The sequence below is a fragment of the Scyliorhinus torazame genome, chromosome 17 (genome assembly GCF_047496885.1).
Source record: "Scyliorhinus torazame isolate Kashiwa2021f chromosome 17, sScyTor2.1, whole genome shotgun sequence".
Classification (NCBI taxonomy): Eukaryota; Metazoa; Chordata; class Chondrichthyes; order Carcharhiniformes; family Scyliorhinidae; genus Scyliorhinus; species Scyliorhinus torazame.
This window is the reverse complement of record NC_092723.1, coordinates 171,556,343-171,576,694: the sequence shown is the minus strand read 5'-3', so window position 1 is coordinate 171,576,694 and position 20,352 is coordinate 171,556,343. Positions and strand designations below refer to the sequence as shown.

The window sequence follows — 20,352 nt, the reverse complement described above, 5'->3', positions numbered from 1 at the left end:
GGAATACCTTTAATATGCAAACCATGGAATATTCTAGGGAAGCTTGATAAAAATGTGAGTTTTAAGGCAGGCTTAAATAATGAGGGTGGCAAGCCATGAAGTTTGGTGAGAGGATTCCACAGCACAGGGCCCAAAAGTTGCTTACGTAGTGGGCACCATCTGAGGCTACTGTTCGGTTGCGGAGCATGGCTATGTACCACCACGAACTTGTAATGGCCGCGTGCAGTCTGAATCCTGACCGTTTCGCCAGGTGTTAAGAGGGCCAGGTGTGTACATTTCGATCATAGCGCGTTTTGCTTCTCAATTGACACTGCATGAAGGTATCATTCACATTTGTTTCAAGTTTGATGTGCCTGGAAAAGTCGTTATGCTGATGAGGACAAGCCCTGTCATGGTAGGTTTCTCAGACTGAGGAGTGCAACATAGTAATCTGTGCGATCTCAGCCACATTTCTCTAGATTCTTAACTGAACGTACCACCCGTTCCACCAGGGATTTGGACTGTGGGTAAAGGGAGCTGCTCGTAAAATGCTCAAAGTTCCATGTGCATGTAAAGTTTCAAAATTCAGGGGAGACTAATTGGCGAGCATTGTCTGTCATGAGTCTCTGAGGGATGTCATATGTGTGACAAAAGCTTGATGATGACTTTCTTACTCATCATGTTTGGCAGGTAATCGAGTTCAAACCACCTGGAATACAATTTTTTAAAAAAATTCATTTACAGAATTTGGGAGTGGCTGCTTAGGCCAGCATTTATTGCCAACCGTAGTTGCCCTTCAGAACGTGGTGGTGGTGAGCTGCCTTCTTGAACCGCTGCAGTCCTTGAGGTGTAGGTACACCCACTGTGCTGTTAGGGAGGGAGTTCCAGGATGTTGTACCAGCGACAGCAGTGACGGACCGGCGATATATTTCCATTCAAGGTGGTGAGTGACTTGGAGGGGAACCTCCAGGTGGTGGGGTTCCCAGGTATCTGCTGCTTTTGTCCTACTAGATAGTAGTGGTCATGGATTTGGAAGTTGCTGTCTAAGGAACCTTGGTGAGTTACTGCAATGCATCTTGTAGATGGTACACACGGCTGCCACTGTTCGTCGGTGGTGGAGGGTTTGAATGTTTGTGGAAGGGGTAGCAATCAAGCGGGCTGCTTTGTACTGCATGGTTCGATTTGATTTGATTTATTGTCACATGTACCGAAGTTACGGCGAAAAGTATTTTTCTGGTGTTGAGCTTCTTGAGTGGTGTTGGAGCTGCATTCATCCAGGCAAGTGGAGAATATTCCATTACACTCCTGATTTGTGCCTTGTAGAGGGTGGACAGGCTTTGGAGGGGTCAGGAGATGAGTTACTCGCCGTAGGATTTCTAGCTTTAACCTGCCCTGGTAGCTACATGTATTAATATGGTTAGTCTAGTTCAGTTTCTGATCAATGGTAACCCCCAGAGAGCAACAGGGTGGCACAGTGGTCAGCACTGGGACTACGGCACTGAGGACCCGGGTTCGTTTCCCTGCCCTGGGTCACTGTCCGTGTGGAGTTTGCGCATTCTCCACGTGTCTGCGTGGGTTTCCCCCCCCCCCCCCCCCCCCCACAACCCAAAAGATGTGCAGGTTAGGTGGACTGGCAATGCTAAATTGCCCCTTAATTGGGAAAAATAAATAATTGGGTACTCTAAATGTATAATTTTTTTTTAATGGTAACCCCCAGGATGTTGATTGTGGGAGATTCAGAGATGGTAATACCATTGAGTGTCATGGGAAAGTGGTTAGATCCTCTCTTGTAGGAGATGGTCATTGCCATGTGTGGCGCGAATGTAACTTGCCACGTGTCAGCCCAAGCCTGGATATTGTCCAGATCGTGCTGCGTTTGGACTTGGACTGCTTCATTAACCGAGGAGTCACGAATGATACTGAACATTGTGCAGTCATCCGTAAACATCCCCACTTCTCACCTTCTGATGGAAGGGGGGTCATTGATGAAACAATGCCTAAATGTTGCAATAACTAAATGACTAAGACTAAATGTTGTTTACTATTCCATTCGAAAATATCAGCTGCTGTGAATAGCCATGGGAGGTTCAGGAGCTCATGAAGGTGCAGTGGTTCTTTGGTTTAATGCGGCTTGAGTACATTGCAAGGTGTACAACTTTAGACTTCCCTTTCCGTGTCAGGGCCAGTATAGTGATTCCTTGGTCCTGTATTTGGTTGCTTCCAACCCAGGGTGCCCCTGGTGAAATTGTTGTAGTACCTCTGAAGAGAAGTAGGGACGATGAATCGTTGGCTATGCAGTATCAGTCCATCCTGTATGGTTAGTTCATCTCTGATGGCGAAAAACCCATGGGGAAGCTCCCTTGAGAACTCTGGCCAGCACCTCATAATGATGTTATGCAGTTTTCTGTAAGGCGTCTTTGAGTTCATGGATTCCACGAGACGACAGCACCTCTATTGTCATGATGTCTGTGTCGTCCTCATGATCTACCTGGTCTGTAGTGGGTAGGAAGGCTCTGGAGAGTGCATCAGCTGTCTACAGCTCCTTACCATGTTTGTGGATGATGCAGAGATTATAACGTTGCAGTTTTAGCATCATGTGTTGCAATCATGCAATCGCAGTGTACAGAGGCTTTTTAAAAAAGAATTGAGTGTCTGATGATCCGTTTCAACAGTTTCAGGATGACCATATATGAAGTGATGAAATTTCTGACAGACGAAGACTAGAGCGTCGAGTTCCTTTTCGATCTGTGCATAGCCAGTCACAGAGTCAGTTAGGGCCCTTGATGCAAAGACTATTGGTCTGCCATTCTCAATTCAGTCTGTACCAAGTCCGTGGGAGGTTTCTTGTTGATACACGCATTGGTGCTCGAACATCAAAGTATTGTTGCACCAGTGGGGCTGTGAGTGCATACTTGAGTCTGTTGAAGACAGCTGTGTGGTGCTTGTGCTAGCACCATTTGGCATCAGATGGAGGAGTTGGCATGGTGGTCCAGTGACCTCACTATATCAAGGAATGAACCGGGGAAGATAATTTGTCATACCAAGTGCTGAAAAGTGCCATTGTCTTGTCTGGATTTGGCTTTACACGATCAGTTGTGAGTAAATGACCCACACAATGAACCTGGTTGAACCTAAATCGGCATTTTACAGGGTTAAAGCTTTGGCTGTACGGTCCTGATTCTGCCGAGGACAAGACAAAGATGTGCATCATGTTCTTACATAGTATGACTCCAAACCAGAATGTCATCAACGATGATTTCGTAGAGCAAGCCTGCAGAGTTGCTCCATGCGCTACTGAAAGACCTTGCTGTCAGTAGAAATCCCATTGGGCATACAAATAAAACAATATCTGCCAAATTCTCAGACTGGATGCAGGTACGCTGTTCCCTCTGGCTGGAGGATTTAGAACAAGGGGTCTCCTCATCTCAGTCCTAAATGGCCTACCCCGTATCCCAACTATCTACAATGTTCTCATTGAAGACAAGCGGTTTGATGCGGCAAAGTCCTTGTGCCATACTACTAACTCCTGACACCATGTAAAGGTTCCGGGTTCCCGAACACTGACACTAAGGACGGTAACAAACAATACTTTATTCACTAGCTGGGTAGCCGCTCCATGCTTGTGCTCTGTCCACGCTCTGGGAAAAGCCCCGCACTCCCATCATATGACCCTTTTGTAGCTGTGACATCACATGACCATTCAGTCTACATTGAGGTCAGAGTTAGAATCGGGGGTGGGGGGTCTTATTGTGCTAAAGGAGTTCCAAGTAGAGAGGATCGTAGTCATGAAGATATTTAAGTACAAGGATGAGGATTTTAAATTCAAAGTGTTGGATGAACCAGGGCCCATGTAAAAAGAGGATGATGGGCAGGCAAGACTTAATGCAGAATATGTATAAGTAGCAGAGTTTTAATCAAAGCCTTTTATTCATGTTGTCAACTTAGTGAGTCACTTCAGCAAATAAGATATGTCATCCAAAATAAAGCATACATACGGCATCCAAAACAAAGCATAATATTCCAACTGCAGCCCAATGAGTGATTTGTATGGAGAGATACACAATCGATACAACTAACTGTTCACATATATCTCTGAGGCTTTCTACATACTTTAGCCAGGTTTATTTTGGCAGAACAAACCAAGTAGAAGTGGGGGCACTGTAGTATATAGTCAGGAGGGAGTTGCCCTGGGAGTCTCAACATCAACTCTGAATCCCATGAAGTCTCATGGCTCCAGGTTAAACATGGGCAAGGAAACCTCCTGCTGATTGCCATGTACATTCCCCCCTCAGCTGATGGATCAGTACTCATCCATGTTGATTACCACTTAGAGGAAGCACTGAGGGTGGCAAGGATGCAGAATGTGGTGGGGGACTTCAATGTCCGTGACCAAGAGTGGCTCGGTAGTACCACCACAAACCTAGCAGGCCGGACCCTAAAGGAAATAGATGCTAGACTGGCACTGCGGCAGGTGGTGAGGGAACCAACAAGAGGGAAAAACATACTTGGCCTCATCGTCACCAAACTGCCTGCCGCAGTTGAATCTGTCCAAGATAGTATCGATAGGTGTGACCACTGCATGGTCCTTGTGGAGACAAAGTTCTGTCTTCACAATGTTGATAACCTCCATCGTGTTGTGTGGCACCACCACCACCATGCTAAATGGGATAATCTTTGAACAGATCTAGCAACTCAAGACGGGGCATCGATGAGGCGCAATAGATGAGCAGCAGCAGAATCGTACTAACCACAATCAGTAACCTCATGGCCTGGCAAATCCCCAACTCTACCAGAACCACCAAGCCTGGGGATCAACCCTGGTCAATGAAGAGTGCAGGACGGCATTGATATATTGATTGACTGATTGATATTTACTATCACATGTACCAAAGTACAGTGAATGCGGCCAAGGGAACATACGCAGTAAGTACATAGTAGACAAAAGAATAATTGACAGAGTACATTAACAAATGGTACATCAACAAATAGTGATTGGTTGCAGTGCAGAACAAGGGCCAAACAAGCAATACATGAGCAAGAGCAGCATAGGGCATCGTGAATAGTGTTCTTACAGGGAACAGAACACTTCTTGGGAGAGTCGTCGAGCAGTCTGGTAGCTAGGGCGAAGAAACTATGTCTGGATGTGCGGGGACACATCAGGAGCAACATGAATCATATCTAAAAATGAGGTGTCAAACTGGTGAAGCTACAACACAGGACTGTGTTGCCACAACACAACACGTGCCAAACATCATAAGCAGCAAGTAACAGGCAGAGCTATGTAATTCCAGAACCAATGGATCAGATCTAGTCTCTGCAGGCCTGCCACATCAACCGTAAATGGGGGAGGTAAATATCTCTATCCTCAATGATGGAGGAGCCCAGCACATCTATGCAAAAGATAAGGCGGAAGCATTTGCACCAATCTTCAGCCAGAAGTGCCAAGTGGATGAACTATATCAGCCTCTTCTGGAGGTCCCCAGCATCACAGATGTCAGTCGTCAGCCAATTTAATTCATATATCAAGAAGCAGCTGAAGGTATTGCATACGGGCAAAAGGTATGGGCCCTGACAATAGTCCTGAAAGCTTGTGCTCCAGAACTGGCCGCACCCCTACCCAAGCTGTTCCAGTACAGCCACAACACTGGACCTACCCAGCAATTTGGAAAATTGCCCAGGTATGTCCTGTACACAAGAAACAGGACAAATCCAACCTGGCCAATTACCGCCCCATCAGTCTACTCTCGATCATCAGCAAAGTGATGGAAGTGCTATTAACGTACTTACGAAAGCTCAGTCTGGATTCCACTAGGGTCACAACTCCTGGCTTCATTACAGTCTTGGTTCAAACATTTCAAAAGAGCTGAATGCCAGTGGTGATATGAGTGACTGCCCTCGACATCAAGGCAGCATTTGACCAAGTATTACATCAAGGAGCCCGAGCAAAATTGGAGTCAATGGGAATTAATGGGAAAACTCTCCACTGGTTGAAGTCATACTTGGCACAAAGGAAGATGGTTGTGGTGGTTGTAGGTCAATCATCTCAGCTCCAGGACATCATAGCAGCAGTGCCTCAGGGTAGTGTCCTAGGCCCAACCATCTTTAGCTGCTTCATCAATGATCTTCCTTCCATCATAAGGTCAGAAATGAGGTTGTTTGCAGATGACTGCACAATGTTCAGCTTCATTCGCGACTCCTTAGATACTAAAGCAGTTCATGTCCACATGCAGAAGACCTGGACAATATCCAGGCTTGTGTTGACAAGTGGCAAATAATCTTCACATCACACAAGTGCCAGGTAATGACCAACTCCAACAAGGGAGGATCTGACCATCACCCCATGACATTCAATGGCATTACCATCGCTACAAAAACAGAAAATACTGAACAATCTCAGCAGGCCTGGCAGCATCTGTGGAGCGAGAAGGGAGGAAACATTTTGAGTCTGGATGACTTATCAAAGCTAGAGAGAACTGGAAATAGGATCAGGTTTATAATGTTGTTGGGGGGGGGGGGGGGGGGGGTCCGTGGAGTATAAATCTGATCCTATTTCCAGTTCTCTCCACCTTTGACAAAGAATCACCCAGATCTCTCCAGAGATGCTGTCAGACCGGCTGAGATTGTCCAGTATTTACTGTTTTTGTTTCAGATTTCAAGAGCAGGTCAAAGGCTAGGAATCTTGAAGCGAGTAACTCACCTCCTGTCCTGTGAACGGTATTTTCCCAAAGCAAATAGCTGGTGTCAGTTGTGGCTCAGTTGTGTCTGAGTCAAAAGGCTGTAAGTTCAAGTTGCATTCCAGGACTTCAGCACAACAGTCAATGCTTACCCCATGATGCAGTTCTGAGGGAATGCTGCACAGTCAGAGATGCAAATTTTAAGATGATATGTTAAATTAAGCCTTTTTCCTCGGATGGTGATGTCTAGCATGAGGTGACATAGCTTTAAATTGAGGGGAGATAGATATAGGACAGATGTCAGAGGTAGGTTCTTTACTCAGAGTAGTAAGGGCGTGGAATGCCTGCCTGCAACAGTAGTGGACTCGCCAACACTAAGGGCATTCAAATGGTCATTGGATAGACATATGGAAGATAAGGGAATAGTGTAGATGGGCTTTAGAGTGGTTTCACAGGTCGGCGCAACATCGAGGGCCGAAGGGCCTGTACTGCGCTGTAATGTTCTGTGTTCTATCTGCTCTCTCAGATGAACACAAAGATCATCAGGCTTCATTTGGAAAAAGAGAAGAGGAATCCTCCAGGCTCAATGCAAGCTTGAGGAGCAGCATCTCTTCTTTTGATTCAGCACTTCACAGCCTCCCAGATTGAACAGACTTTAACAATTTTAGACTGTAATCTCTGCCCCCTCCATCATCTTGTCTCCGATACTTTGCAATGTGTTGGTTTTAACCATAATAAGAAAAATAAAATACTGCAGATGCTGGACTCTGAAGTAAAAACAGAAAATGCTGGAACGGCTCAGCGGGTCAGGCAGTATCTATTTAGAGTAAAATTGAGTTAAAGATTTGAATTTATATGACTCTTCTTGGTTAACACTGTTGCCTCAGAGCACCAGGGACCTGGATTCAATTTCAGCCTTGGGTGACTGCCTGTGTGGGGTTTGCACTTTCTCCCCGTGTGTGGGGGTTTCCTCCGGGTGCTCTGGTTTCCTCCCACAGTCCAAAAATGTGCAGGTTAGGAGGATTGGTTATGCTAAACTGTCCCTTAGCATCCAAAGATGTTTAGGTTAGGTGGGGTTACGGGGATAGGGAGGAGGGAGTGCGCCCAAGTCGGGTGCTCTTTCAGAGGGTCATATCAGACTCAATGGGCTGAATGGCCTCCTTCGGCACTGTATAAATTCTATGATTCTATGCTTTGCTCTGGAGAACCATCCTTTGTTTCTTTCCTTGTCTCATTACTTATTTCTTTGACTCTGCCCCAACTACTGTTGTCATTTAATGCCATCAATTTTCCACCCTATCAGGCTCCCTTTTGTTTTGCCCCCACACTCCTCCATTTCTAACTTTTGCCAGCTGTGATAAAAGGTCATGACCTGAAACGTTAACTCAGTTTTATTTGTTGCCAGACCGACCTGCTGATCATTTCCAGCATTTTGTTGTTTTGAGTTCTTCTAGTATCCTGGCCAATATTTATCTGCCAATCAACAGCACACTGAAATAAATTATCCCATAGCAGTAGCTGGTTGCCACCCCAGTGACTACTTCATTTACTTGGCAGTAAATGTTGTGAGGTGTTTTGCTTTCAAATAGTTTCAGGATACATTCCAGTGACCCCGTTGGTGGGGAAGGAGTCTTGTGAAACCTGAAGGAACTTCACCTTTTGTTCTAATATAAAGTAAAAACAGAAAATGCTGGGGGTGGCAGCATATGCAGAGGGGGAAACAAAGAATTAACGTTTCCAGCTCAAAATAACTCTTCTACTTTCCAGCATTCACACTATTTTGCTTTTATCAATCTTTCGCTGTTTTCCTCACACGTTTTCATTGGCAACAGGAAGTTTTGGGACGCCTTGTGGTCGTGTGTGGCACGATATAAATGCAAGACTTTTCATTCCAGGAGGTCCCACCAAGTTCTGTTCTTGTTGGGCTTATTTATTTAGCCTTGGCTGCAACAAGTGCAAAGGTGCGGCGCCATTTAAAGTCAGTGCTGGTCACTTGGCCACTGAGACAGGTGTGGCCCACAGGTGATATCAGAGACCACATTGAGGGACACAACTACTGAGCACCAACCAGGCAGCAAGTCCGACGCATGTTTTTGAAAGGGGGGGGGGTTCATTTTTGTTTTCAATTTCTTTCTACCTATCTTTCGTCACCGGTCACAACCGTTATCCCTTCACCAGCCGGCACTCCCCGCTCGCTCTGCCTTGATCGCCTCCACAGTGCTCGAGACCTTTTCGGTGCCGTCTACTGCGCAAGCGCGGGCAAGGTTTTTGGGGGGGGCGGTCACGCGAGGGGAGGAGGAGCCGGTCACGCGGCGGGAAGAGGAGCCGGGCACGTGGGTGGCAGTTGGGCCGGCCCAGGGTGAAGGCACCTGGAAGCAATGGACGGCAGAGGTGAGTGCCTTCCGGAGTTTTTTTAATTTAACATTTGTTGCCCATCCCTGATTGCTCGTGAACAGTTTAGGACCAGCCACATTGTTGCGGATCTGGAGCTATATATGTAGAGTAGACCAGACCAGGCAAGGATGGCACACTTTCTTCCCTTAAAGGCCATCAGTGAACCAGATGGGTTTTCTTTGTGATCACTGTAGTATAAGGATCTAGCACACAAAGGGCTAATGTGGGACTGAGTGCAGTCCAGTGCCACCCAGACAGTGGGCCATGTGTTCTCTTCCATCATCAGCACCCCTCAACAATCAAAGAACAAAGAAATGTACAGCACAGGAACAGGCCCTTCGGCCCTCCAAGCCCGTGCCGACCATACTGCCCGACTAAACTACAATCTTCTACACTTCCTGGGTCCGTATCCTTCTATTCCCATCCTATTCATATATTTGTCAAGATGCCCCTTAAATGTCCCTATCGTCCCTGCCTCCACTACCTCCTCCGGTAGTGAGTTCCAGGCACCCACTACCCTCTGCGTAAAAAACTTGCCTCGTACATCTACTCTAAACTTTGCCCCTCTCACCTTAAACCTATGCCCCCTAGTAATTGACCCCTCTACCCTGGGGAAAAGCCTCTGACTATCCACTCTGTCTATGCCCCTCATAATTTTGTATACCTCTATCAGGTCGCCCCTCAACCTCCTTCGTTCCAGTGAGAACAAACCGAGTTTATTCAATCGCTCCTCATAGCTTATGCCCTCCATACCAGGCAACATTCTGGTAAATCTCTTCTGCACCCTCTCTAAAGCCTCCACATCCTTCTGGTAGTGTGGCGACCAGAATTGAACACTATACTCCAAGTGTGGCCTAACTAAGGTTCTATACAGCTGCAACATGACTTGCCAATTCTTATACTCAATGCCCCGGCCAATGAAGGCAAGCTTGCCGTATGCCTTCTTGACTACCTTCTCCACCTGTGTTGCCCCTTTCAGTGACCTGTGGACCTGTACACCTAGATCTCTACTCTTGAGGGTTCTACCATTCACTGTATAGTCCCTACCTGCATTAGACCTTCCAAAATGCATTACCTCACATTTGTCTGGATTAAACACCATCTGCCACCTCTCCGCCCAAGTCTCCAAACGATCTAAATCCTGCTGTATCCTCTGGCAGTCCTCATCGCTATCTGCAATTCCACGAAGAGCAAAGGTCCCAGCATTGATTCCTGCGGAACACCACTAGTCACAGCCCTCCAATCAGAAAAGCACCCTTTCATTGCTACTCTGTCTTCTATGACCTAGCCAGTTGTGTATCTATCTTGCCAGCCCACCCCTGATCCTGTGTGACTTCACCTTTTGTACCAGTCTGCCATGAGGGACCTTGTCAAAGGCCTTACCGAAGTCCATATGGACAGCATCCACTGCCCTACCTGCATCAATCATCTTGTGACCTCTTCCAAAAACTCTATCAACTTAGTGAAACATGACCTCGTGCGGCCCCTGGGCGCCGCCATCTTGTCCCGCGGATGCCACGTTCGATGGATGGGCGCTGCCATTTTGGTCTGGAAGACCGTCCTACTGGCCCTACGGTTCAGGAATCTCCCGGTCTCCCACTGGCAGGAAGTCCTCCCGGATGCCCTCCACTCCATCCGGTCACTGCTTTGTACCACAACCAACCAAACACCTCACGAACGTCTCCTTGTCTTCCCCAGGAAGTCCTCCTCTGGGACCCCGCTCCCGACCTGGCTGTCAGCTCCCGGGACCCATCCTGCTTCGAAAACACGTGCGGGCGCACAAGTCGGACCCGTTGGTCGAGAGGGTCCATCTTCTCCACGCTAACCCCCAGTACGCCTACGTGGCGTACCCCGACGGCTGTCAAGATACGGTCTCCCTCCGAGACCTGGCGCCCGCCGGAGCCCCACGCACACCCCAGCCACCAGTCCCACCCTCCCTCCCACCAGTGCACCTCCCAGGGAGATCGGTCCTTCCGCCGGCCCCGTCAAGGGCCCCCCCAACCACCGACGCACCCCGCAGACGCACCGGAGTCACCATCGAAGCTTCGATGATCACAGAGGACGACTAGGGCCCCCGATCGACTGATTGCTTCATTTTAAAGTGTATAGTTAATTATGAATCATAAATAGTAAATAGAATTGTAAATAGTTACAAAACGCTGTACAGAGGTATTACGGTAACTCCATAACTATAATTTCTACCACGTTACCATGTTGTAATATCAGGCCAACCCCCCCCCCCCACCGGACTCTTTTTTTTTTTTTTTAACAGGGGGTGAATGTGGTTGTCTGTATAGATGTATTACGGTACCTGATAATGCTGGAATACCATTGGTAGATATTGTATGTTTCCTATTGGTCAAGCTGTATGGTAGCTCCGCCCTGCAAGGCGGGGTATAAGAGCCCGTGCCGCCTTAGCAGCTTTCATTCTGTACCTGAGCTGCTGGGGGAAACATCTAGCTTATTAAAGCCTTCAGTTGGACTACAACCTCGCTTTAGTGGTCATTGATCGTGCATCACCTTGCAAACTGGTGCGACATCCCCAGCTTCCCTTTCTTCTTTAAAGTCATTGAACCTATTGTCACCCTCCCAAATCTTTGTGTATTTCTCTGGAACTCCTTGTTGCCAACTCCTCAAATTTACTCACTGTCCCAGTATCCACTACACTGTGGGGTAGCAAATTCCTCAGATTCACGGCCCTTTGGCAGAAGTAGTTTCTTTTCATCTCTGTTTTAAATTTGCTGCCCCTTATCCTGATACTATGACCTCTCGTTCTAGAATGCCCCACAAGAGGAAGCATCCACTCTACATCTACTTTATTCAGACCGTTTATCACCTTGTCCACCTCAATTTGATCTTCTCTTATTCTTCTAAACTCTAGAGAGTATCGGGCTAAACTGCTTAATCTTTCTTCATAAGACAAACTCTTCATCTCTGAAATCAATCGCGTGAACCTCCCCTGAACTGCCTCCAATGCCACTACATATTTCCTCAAATAAGGGGACCAAAACTGTTGGATTGGATTGGATTTGTTTATTGTCACCTGTACCGAGGTACAGTGAAAAGTATTTTTCTGGGAGAAGCTCAACAGATCATTAAGTACGTGGAAAGAAAAGGGAATAAAAGAAAACACAATAGGGCATTGTTCACAATACTCACCAATGCCTTGAACAGTCGCAACAACACTTCCTTACCGTTATATTTTATCCCTTTAGCTATAACAAAGAACAAAGAACAAAGAAATGTACAGCACAGGAACAGGCCCTTCGGCCCTCCAAGCCCGCGCCGACCATACTGCCCGACTAAACTACAATCTTCTACACTTCCTGGGTCCGTATCCTTCTATTCCCATCCTATTCATATATTTGTCAAGATGCCCCTTAAATGTCCCTATCGTCCCTGCTTCCACTACCTCCTCCGGTAGCGAGTTCCAGGCACCCACTACCCTCTGCGTAAAAAACTTGCCTCGTACATCTACTCTAAACCTTGCCCCTCTCACCTTAAACCTATGCCCCCTAGTAATTGACCCCTCTACCCTGGGGAAAAGCCTCTGACTATCCACTCTGTCTATGCCCCTCATAATTTTGTATACCTCTATCAGGTCGCCCCTCAACCTCCTTCGTTCCAGAGAGAACAAACCGAGTTTATTCAATCGCTCCTCATAGCTTATGCCCTCCATACCAGGCAACATTCTGGTAAATCTCTTCTGCACCCTCTCTAAAGCCTCCACATCCTTCTGGTAGTGTGGCGACCAGAATTGAACACTATACTCCAAGTGTGGCCTAACTAAGGTTCTATACAGCTGCAACATGACTTGCCAATTCTTATACTCAATGCCCCGGCCAATGAAGGCAAGCATGCCGTATGCCTTCTTGACTACCTTCTCCACCTGTGTTGCCCCTTTCAATGACCTGTGGACCTGTACTCCTAGATCTCTTTGACTTTCAATACTCTTGAGGGTTCTACCATTCACTGTATATTCCCTACCTGCATTAGCCCTTCCAAAATGCATTACCTCACATTTGTCCGGATTAAACTCCATCTGCCATCTCTCCGCCCAAGTCTCCAGACAATCTAAATCCTGCTGTATCCTCAGACAGTCCTCATCGCTATCCGCAATTCCACCAACCTTTGTGTCGTCTGCAAACTTACTAATCAGACCAGTTACATTTTCCTCCAAATCATTTATATATACTACAAAGAGCAAAGGTCCCAGCACTGATCCCTGTGGAACACCACTGGTCACAGCCCTCCAATTAGAAAAGCATCCCTCCATTGCTACCCTCTGCCTTCTATGGCCTAGCCAGTTCTGTATCCACCTTGCCAGTTCACCCCTGATCCCGTGTGACTTCACCTTTTGTACTAGTCTACCATGAGGGACCTTGTCAAAGGCCTTACTGAAGTCCATATAGACAACATCTACTGCCCTACCTGCATCAATCATCTTAGTGACCTCCTCGTAAAACTCTATCAAGTTAGTGAGACACGACCTCCCCTTCACAAAACCGTGCTGCCTCTCACTAATACGTCCATTTGCTTCCAAATGGGAGTAGATCCTGTCTCGAAGAATTCTCTCCAGTAATTTCCCTACCACTGAAGTAAGGCTCACCGGCCTGTAGTTCCCGGGATTATCCTTGCTACCCTTCTTAAACAGAGGAACAACATTGGCTATTCTCCAGTCCTCCGGGACATCCCCTGAAGACAGCGAGGATCCAAAGATTTCTGTCAAGGCCTCAGCAATTTCCTCTCCAGCCTCCTTCAGTATTCTGGGGTAGATCCCATCAGGCCCTGGGGACTTATCTACCTTAATATTTTTTAAGACACCCAACACCTCGTCTTTTTGGATCACAATGTGACCCAGGCTATCTACACCCCCTTCTCCAGACTCAACATCTACCAATTCCTTCTCTTTGGTGAATACTGATGCAAAGTATTCATTTAGTACCTCGCCCGTTTCCTCTGGCTCCACACATAGATTCCCTTGCCTATCCTTCAGTGGGCTAACCCTTTCCCTGGCTACCCTCTTGCTTTTTATGTACGTGTAAAAAGCCTTGGGATTTTCCTTAACCCTATTTGCCAATGACTTTTCATGACCCCTTCTAGCCCTCCTGACTCCTTGCTTAAGTTCCTTCCTACTTTCCTTATATGCCACACAGGCTTCGTCTGTTCCCAGCCTTTTAGCCCTGACAAATGCCTCCTTTTTCTTTTTGACGAGGCCTACAATATCACTCGTCATCCAAGGTTCCCGAAAATTGCCGTATTTATCTTTCTTCCTCACAGGAACATGCCTGTCCTGTATTCCCTTCAACTGACACTTGAAAGCCTCCCACATGTCAGATGTTGATTTGCCCTCAAACATCCGCCCCCAATCTATGTTCTTCAGTTCCCGCCTAATATTGTCATAATTAGCCTTCCCCCAATTTAGCACATTCATCCTCGGACCACTCTTATCCTTGTCCACCAGTACTTTAAAACTTACTGAATTGTGGTCACTGTTACCGAAATGCTCCCCTACTGAAACATCTACTACCTGGCCGGGCTCATTCCCCAATACCAGGTCCAGTACTGCCCCTTCCCTAGTTGGACTGTTTACATATTGTTTTAAGAAGCCCTCCTGGATGCTCCTTACAAACTCCGTCCCGTCTAAGCCCCTGGCACTAAGTGAGTCCCAGTCAATATTGGGGAAGTTGAAGTCTCCCATCACCACAACCCTGTTGTTTTTACTCTTTTCCAAAATCTGTCTACCTATCTGCTCCTCTATCTCCCGCTGGCTGTTGGGAGGCCTGTAGTATACCCCCAACATTGTGACTGCACCCTTCTTATTCCTGATCTCTACCCATATAGCCTCACTGCCCTCTGAGGTGTCCTCTCGCAGTATAGCTGTGATATTCTCCCGAACAAGTAGCGCAACTCCGCCTCCCCTTTTACATCCCCCTCTATCCCGCCTGAAACATCTAAATCCTGGAACGTTTAGCTGCCAATCCTGCCCTTCCCTCAACCAGGTCTCTGTAATGGCAATAACATCATAGTTCCAAGTAGTAATCCAAGCTCTAAGTTCACCTGCCTTACCCGTAATGCTCCTTGCATTAAAACATATGCACTTCAGGCCACCAGACCCGCTGTGTTCAGCAACTTTTCCCCGTCTGCTCTGCCTCAGAGCCACACTGTCCCTATTCCCTAGTTCTCCCTCAATGCTCTCACCTTCTGACCTATTGCTCCCGTACCCACCCCCCTGCCATACTAGTTTAAACCCTCCCGTGTGACACTAGCAAACCTCGCGGCCAGGATATTTATGCCTCTCCGGTTTAGATGCAACCCGTCCATCTTATACAGGTCACACCTGCCCCGGAAGAGCTCCCAGTGGTCCAGAAAACGGAAACCCTCCCTCCTACACCAGCTGTTTAGCCACGTGTTTGTCTGCTCTATCTTCCTATTTCTAGCCTCACTGGCACGTGGCACAGGGAGTAATCCCGAGATTACAACCCTCGAGGTAAATGCCACACATTAATTTTCACACGTATATCGAAGATATCCTGCTCTACCTCACCTCCACTTCTCTTAATTCCTCCGCTGTCGCTAAATTATCAGATTGCTTGTTTGACATCCATTTCTGGATGAGGAGAAAATTCCCCCAAGTAATTATTGGGACGATCAAGGTTATTGTCCTCAGTCCCTACCACAAACTCTGCACCCTAGCCACTGACTCCAACCCTCCCTCCGGCATCACTCTGATGCTGAACTCCACTTAGCAACCTTGTTATATTTAAATCTGACCTGAGCTGGCAGTTGTGGATCTGTGCCATTTCTGAGACTAACTACTTCCAACACCATGGCATCACCCAAAGCCAACCCTGCCACAGCCCATTATTTTTTAATCTATTCATTCACAGTGCATGGATGTCATTGTTTATCAGCATGTATTGCCGACCCCTAATTTCTCTTGAGAAGTTAGTGTTAAGATGCCTTCTTGAAGCACTGCAGTCAACGTGGTGTAGGTACTCTCAAAGCGCTGTAAGGTGGCGAGTTTTGTGATTTTAACACCGCAACACTGAAGAAATGATGATATAGTTCCGAGTCAGGATGGTGTGGCTTGGAAGGAAATTTGAAGGTGCTGGTATTCCCATGCATCTGCTGGCATCAGCCTTCCACCTATCATGGCTTTGGAAGGTGTTGGCTTGAAGATACACTGTATACGCTGCTGCTGTGCATCATTGGAGGAGTAAATTAATGTTTTAAATGGTGGATCTGCCCATGGGGCTCGTGAAAGATGAGCTCTCCCTCTGTTGGGCAGTGGCCCATCAGCTGGGGCTCTTGGAATCGGATTGCGTCCGGCATGATCAGTAGTCCCAGTTGAGACCTACAGTAGCTCTACACCAACTCTTCCAACTTCTTCCATTGGGCAGGAGATACAGAAGTCTGAGAACACGCACAAACAGACTCAAAAACAGCTTCTTCCCCGCTGTTACCAGACTCCTAAACGACCTCTTATGAACTGACCTCATTAACACTACATCCCTGTATGTTTCACCCGATGCCGGTGTTATGTAGTTACATTGTGTACCTTGTGTTGCCCTATTATGTATTTTCTTTTATTTCCTTTTCTTTTCCTGTACTTAATGATCTGTTGAGCTGCTCGCAGAAAAATACTTTTCACTGTACCTCGGTACACGTGACAATAAATAAATCCAATCCATGTTGCAACCTTTTCTTTTGGTTTTGATTCACTATCTCAGGTCTCCTGAGCTTTTACACTGGCGACGAGGAAAAACTATGGCTGCAATGCTGGACTTCCGAACGGCACTTAATTTTCTCAACATCATGGTCGGAGAGATTTTAAAAATGCTGTTTATTGGAAGGTTAGAAGCCTTTGACAGAAGCGTGGAAGATTGAGCCCAGTATACCGAACGGATGTGGTATTTCTTCCAGGCGAATGATATTGTAGGAGACAACCAACAAAAAGTAATACTCCTGACCGCCTGCGGAACCCCAACTTTCAGTGTGACCAAAAACCTTACCTATCTGGCAGCCCCAGATTTGGAGACCTTTAATGAACTTGTAGAGCTTGTCACAGACCATTACGACTCTGAACCATCAGTGATCGTGTAAAGATACCGTTAAGCACGGATGGACAAACTCCGGGAGAATTGGTCACGGAATTCCTGACACACCTTCACAAGCTGGCTGAACATTTTGACTATGGCCAATCCCTCCCAGAAATGTTGTGAGGCAACTTAGAATGTGTCATTAATAACATGACGATTCAATAAAAATTGTTGGCGGAACCGTCCTTTGACCTAAAAAGGCCCATAGAACTAGCCCTTTCACATGAAAATGCGGAAAACGGGATCCAGGAACTCCAGGGATTCATGGGCTTTTATGTGCACAGTGAGTAACTCCTCCCAAGCGCAAAGCCTATGGGATCCAGTTGCCACCTGAGCAACATTGTGGTAAGACCCATTGACCAAGAACCACCGCTGCCCAATGAGACATCTTCCCTGAGGTCCAGGAAGAAACCTCACAACAGTGCTGCACTTGCTGCTGCAGGAACCGTAGCAGCTAGGGACGCCAGAATTGACAGCAAATGCATCACCCTGGTCGGGTAACACAAGCACCCTGAGCCAGGGCTCTACAGATTTCCCAGTCCAATGAGGGTGACTGCATGCAACTAAATTGCAATACGCACCTAAAGTAGCCCCAATTAAGATAATCCTCCAAGTGAATGGCCACCTTTTGGATATGAAAATAGATAAAAGGGCTGCTGTTTCGTCATTGGACAGCGGACATTCTGGAAAAAACATTTGGGGATCCAGCACCTGGGCTTAAAGGACACTTAAAGCACAGCTGCAGGCGTATACTGGAGAACCATTAACAGGTTGGCAACAGAACCTTAGAATGGGTACAGGCGGATTGTGTGAGATCCTGGGAAAATACCCGGAGGTTTTCCAGGAAGCCCTAGGGAAGATAAAGGGGCCATTGCTACACAAAACAAGATTATTATTAATTTATGTTGACCAGATGCCCAACCCAAGTATTTCACACCTACCCAGTACCATAAGCCCTGCTGTCAAAGGTGGATGACAATCTGAGCCGGTTGGAGAACTTGGGGATTATTCACCCGGTCCAATTCGCAGAGTGGACAGTACCAGTGGTCCTGGTGTGGAAACTGGACAAGACCATCCCCTTGTTTGGCAATTATAAAATGACAGTCAACGAGGCTTCCTGTTTGGACAGGTACCCCATACAATGCGTGGAAGACCTATACGTGAAGTTGCCTGCGGTCCATTCTTTCATGAAGCTGGACATGAGCCAGCTGGAGTTGGACACAGTATCCAGAAAATACATAACCATTAACACCCACAGGGGAATGCAGGAGTACAGCAGGCTCCCATTTGGGATATCGTCCACATGTGCACTTTTCTAGCAGGTTTCTTCAGGGTTTCCCCAGGGTGGCTGCATACCTGGACGACGTATTGATTACAGGAGCTCCTGAGAAAGAACACCTAGACAATCTAGAAGAAGTCCTCCTTCGATTCTCAGGGGTAAACGAGGCAAGTGCGTCTTCCAAGCAAGAGAAGTCGTATACCTGGAATATCTTGGCCATCACAGAGATGCCCCAGGTCCAGGGGGCAATGGATAGCATGCATGTTGCCCTGCGCCATCTGGGAGTGCTCTATGTTAACAGAAAGGAGTTCCACTCCTTCAACATACAGCTCGTGTACAACCACCACATGAGGATCATGCACGTGTGTGCACGCTTCCCAGGGAGCACCCACGACAGCTACATCCTGAGGCAGTTGGCCACCCCCCGGCCTCTTCAAGGACCACCCCAGGATGGGTGGCTCTTGGGGGGAAACGGGTACCACTGAGGACCAGGCTAATGATGATTGTTTGGAGGCTGGAGACTGAAGCGGAGACCCGGTACAATGAGGCCCATGTGGCCAGCAAGGCTGCGATTGAGCAGTGCTTCGGACTGATCAAGATGCGGTTCTGATGCCTCAACCGTTCCTGTAGTGCATTCCAGTACAGGAGGGCTGCCCGCTTTGTGGTGGTCTGCTGTGTCCTTCACAACCTGGCACAGCAGCGGGGCGATGTGCTGGAGATTGGTGATGAGGAACATGTGACCACCACTGAGGAGGAGGACGACGAGGATGATGAGGTGGTGCCGGACCAGCAGGGGCTAGAGAACGAGCCCAGGGAGGAAGCGGAGGACCAGCCTGAGGTTTCAGGACAGGCAGCAGCGGCGAGGGTCCGGAGGGCCAGGGAGGCCCTCGTACTCGCCCAATTCGCGGAGGAAGTGGCCTAGTCCGTCATCGCTACCTTATCCACCCCCAACCCCCATTTCCCACCATCCCACGGTACGCGTTACTTCACTCCAGGGTGCTGGGACTATGTCGTCACCGTCAACAAGTCAATGTCGAGGGTAAGTGGGGAGGAAGGGGGTGTGATGATAACACACAGAAAGCTGAATGCCAGTGCTCTTCAATCTGTGCTATAATCTGACCCCTGCCTGTCTGCTGAGTTCTCGCTCACACCCATCACCTGTACGCGGTGTGCCCTGGGAGGGGGGGGATGTCTGGAGAGATGGTGCAAATAAATATTGCCGCCAAATGGTAGTTTTTAGCAGCTATCAGTACGCATGGCTGAATGGAGGTGAGTTCAAAGATCAGTGCTTGAGCCACAACTATTTAAGTAATTGATATCGATTGTAGACAGCTGAAGCCCAACCACTGATTTTTGTGGTCCCACACTAAGTTATGGCTTACCGCCCAAAACATTACCCTTGTATTTCTAGTTCCTATTTTCTGTCTGTTAACAAATCCTGAATCCATGTTTTCCAACAAACTCGCCACATAATAAAGTACAGGAAGTTATTTCACGGTTGTTGTGCAGGTAAATTTTCAGAAGGGTGAACTTATTATGTTCCTTTCCTCTTAGACTTCAATCTAAAGGTAAGTCTTACTGGCAAACATTTTAACTTCAAAAGGCTTTAATAGTAAATACAAATATGATTTACAATTCTGAACAGATGGGACCTTAGTTAGGAAACACAAATCATTCTTTTTAGCATATCAGATATTTTGGGAAGCAAATATTTTCCCGACAGTAATGTTTAACACATGTATATTTTGATATTTATTTGGTCATAAACTCAAAATGAAGTAAGTGGCAGGCCAGAGGCCACATTTGTACAAAGGGAATAAGAGCATGCAGGATTTACATTAAACAAATTAGAAGGGGAGGAGGATGTCATGTGATGTGCTATGTTCCTGCAAGACCCTGGTTAGATTTTGGCGATGGGGAGCCA

At 47.2% G+C, this 20,352-nt stretch overlaps 2 protein-coding genes across 7 annotated transcripts in view; one reads left to right on the top strand and one right to left on the bottom strand.

The window, feature by feature from the left end:
• Window positions 1-8,894, bottom strand: part of thumpd1 (THUMP domain containing 1) — a 31,480-nt gene extending 22,586 nt beyond the window's left edge. The window contains exon 1 of one of the 2 annotated variants that reach the window (XM_072481660.1): window positions 8,791-8,894. The gene's annotated coding sequence lies outside the window, so the exon portion shown is untranslated. The remainder of the gene's footprint in view (window positions 1-8,790) is intronic. The other variant, XM_072481658.1, reaches the window with a different exon arrangement.
• Window positions 8,895-9,027: 133 nt separating this feature from the next.
• The window catches only part of LOC140394407 (acyl-coenzyme A synthetase ACSM3, mitochondrial-like), a 135,033-nt gene continuing 123,708 nt past the window's right edge, over window positions 9,028-20,352 (top strand). For 2 of the 5 annotated variants that reach the window (XM_072481651.1, XM_072481650.1), the window contains exon 1: window positions 19,899-19,996. The gene's annotated coding sequence lies outside the window, so the exon portion shown is untranslated. Of the gene's footprint in view, window positions 9,045-19,895; window positions 19,997-20,352 lie in introns of those variants that run through there. The other 3 variants (XM_072481654.1, XM_072481652.1, XM_072481653.1) reach the window with 3 other exon arrangements.